The 2,833-nt window shown below is 36.1% G+C and overlaps 1 long non-coding RNA gene across 1 annotated transcript in view; it reads right to left on the bottom strand.

Moving 5' to 3' along the window:
- Positions 1-2,514, bottom strand: part of LOC128247107 (uncharacterized) — a 108,221-nt gene extending 105,707 nt beyond the window's left edge. The window contains exon 1 of the long non-coding RNA XR_008263528.1: positions 1,875-2,514. This is a non-coding gene — a long non-coding RNA (uncharacterized LOC128247107). The remainder of the gene's footprint in view (positions 1-1,874) is intronic.
- Positions 2,515-2,833: the final 319 nt, after the last annotated feature.

The following is a 2,833-nucleotide window of genomic DNA, read 5'->3' on the forward strand; positions in this document are numbered from 1 at the left end:
TATATATATATATATATATATATATATGCGCGCGCGCGCACACACACTGATAGATAAACCAACCAGACAGTAAGACAGGCGTAAAAACAAGATTAGTTTACACGTTAATAATTCCAACACAAAATTTTACACCCAGTCAAACAAATATTTTATTTATTCTTTAATATCAAATATCGCCTTTCCTGTAAAAAAATATTTGTCTTCTGAGGAAACTGCAGACGTCGAGGGGGTAACCACATAGAAATGGAAAGCTGGAGAGTCTCATCGATATATGCTGACATCCTCACCATAAAACAGAATGATCGCCACCATTCTAAAGGAATACAGGGCGTTGACAGGAGTAAAAATTAACTTCGACTAATCTATAGGTTCGCAGCTCGATATTTGGATATACATTTAGTGTGGTCAGCACCGTGGGGCGTTGAACAGGATACGGTTTCGCCCATACTTGTGGTTGGATAGGAACTGAGATGCTATTATAAACAAAGTGGCCTATATTATCCAGAAATGGTTTGAGAGGAATCTATGACCGAAAGATTGTAAATAGGTGACGAATATGTAACGGTTTATAAGGTCACCAATTATTACGATCATATGTAACGAAGATATGCGCCGAATAAATTAATTGTTAATTGAAATGGTCCTTTATTTATTACACTCTGTAACAATTTTTTTCGTCTTTGGTCAGTAAGTCAATTTTTCCTGTTTGTTTCTATCTAAAAATCAAAGCAGCAATGTACGATTCGGTATGCTATGACTCAACAAAGCTGTAGAATCGCAAACATCATTTAAACTACAAAACACAAGGAAATGTTTTGATAGTTGTCGGTGATAGTTCTTTCAAGTTTCACATGAATATCTGTTCTTTGTGGGCTTTTTTTTTTATAAAATAGCTCTTAGAGTAGCAAAAGTTAAAAAGACATACACAATCAGAGAACATCAGCCGAAAGGCTGTTTTAGCTATTTTGTCACCATATTTCTGTTGAAATGAATACACTGCTTTCGTTAAATTTAATTTTGAAAATAACGAAGGATTTCGTAAAATAACTAATTAAGCTATTGTTTGAACACGAGTTAATAGGAAACTTGGGAAATGTTTTAATTTTGACCACTTTAAAGCAGGGAATTTGTCATATAAAACGAAAGGCAGTTTCATGCAGGTTGGTATAAAAAAAAAAGTTTAAAGACATCTTGCATATTACTGCGTAAGTGCATTAGGTACTACTTTCATAAAATACGACACATTCATGATTTCGCGATAGGGAAGATCAATTTATAGGCTAGATTGAATTAAAATTTTAGTTTATTTTTTTTTCAGCTTGATTAATATATAAACGTTGTTGGTATGTCAACCCTGGTGGAATATGTGCGCTGTGAGCACGAGTGAATTCAAACAGAAGTTCTTTTTTTTTTTATAGTACTTCTATAGTGTTTAAAAAATAAGCACGTTTACATCGTTAACTACTACGTACTGAGTTTCAAGTTTTGTATACGCTTATGTTATGATGGCACTCTGAATTGATATAGTGTAAGAGATAAGAGATTGCTCCGAGCTCGCATTAGGCAAGAAGTTGAACTTGGGGGGGGGGGCATGACACTGCATGTGAAAATTTTGAATGAAATCCGATGTGTAGTCCTCGAGTTTTAGGGATTCACACAGACAGACACATATTCTCAGTTTTAAGATAAATATATAATAAACTATCAGCTAAGCCCAGTTTCACCCGGCCAGAGAACGACGCGAAGAGAGAAACGAAGACATAAAAAAGAGGAAGAAGTGGATACGAAGTGGTGTTTGGGCGACGGATCTTGGGAGAAAAAAAAAAGAATGTCATGGTGAGTTAGTAAGGAGAGTGAAGCAAGATTGGACTTACGTGGGCTAGCAGGACGATGAAAAAATTGCGGAGTTGAAATTGGAGCAGTTGCTGTTGTTATCATTGTTATCTTGGTAGACAACATTCTTCGTCCTTCCCTCGGGTGCACAAATAGAAAGACCATGGGACAGCCAACGTACAGTTGTGCGTGTGAGAATACTTGCTCTGTCAGATACAAACCAACCGCTTGCACTGATTGTCCCTGCGCCTTGTTGAGTGTCATGGGAAAGCAGTTTGATGGGAAATTGCATCTGTTTAAACTTGTAGGTCGTATCGGAGTGGGTAAGGGACATGGGAGTTATAAGTATGTCTTAGCCAGCGGTCGGTTCGTTCAAGATTGTTGCCTACAGAACTCAGGAGCACAATTTTTTAATAATCATCCGCGTACCATTGCACATTATTGGAGCATCTAAATTCCTTAGCAGCATGATTGGCGCGCCAACTTTCAGATGCAGTTCGTGAGCTGGTAGTTCTGCGGGTCCCCCCTTTTGTCAGATTTATCATGGGCCGGCCGGTCTATCTCAGATACATGGGAAGCTGGATTAAATTTTTCATCAACACAGGGGAGCCGAAATAAATTTTTTCAATGTCCAAGGGAAGCCAAATCACGAAAAAGGTTGAGAAATGCTCATCTATAACGATGGTTCTTATTTAGGCACATCGTAAAAGTAATTATAATGAATTGCTTAATATGAAGAAAAGTATATTTTTTCAAGCAAATACAGTTAGAAAAAATATTTTAACATTTCAAGTCATCGCTAAAAACAAAGCTCATCAATTTTTGAATAAAATAATAATTTTATTCTTTTATTCTAAGTTGTAAATTTTGCCCGAGAAATAAAGCAAATAATCACCAAATGCATTGTTAAAAATCTGCAACTCGATAGCAAATATCTCCAAATTGATTAGAAATGCATAAATTTAATAATAACAATGTTTTTGAGATTCCGGTTCGAATG

Source organism: Octopus bimaculoides, chromosome 2, assembly GCF_001194135.2.
Source record: "Octopus bimaculoides isolate UCB-OBI-ISO-001 chromosome 2, ASM119413v2, whole genome shotgun sequence".
Classification (NCBI taxonomy): domain Eukaryota; kingdom Metazoa; phylum Mollusca; class Cephalopoda; order Octopoda; family Octopodidae; genus Octopus; species Octopus bimaculoides.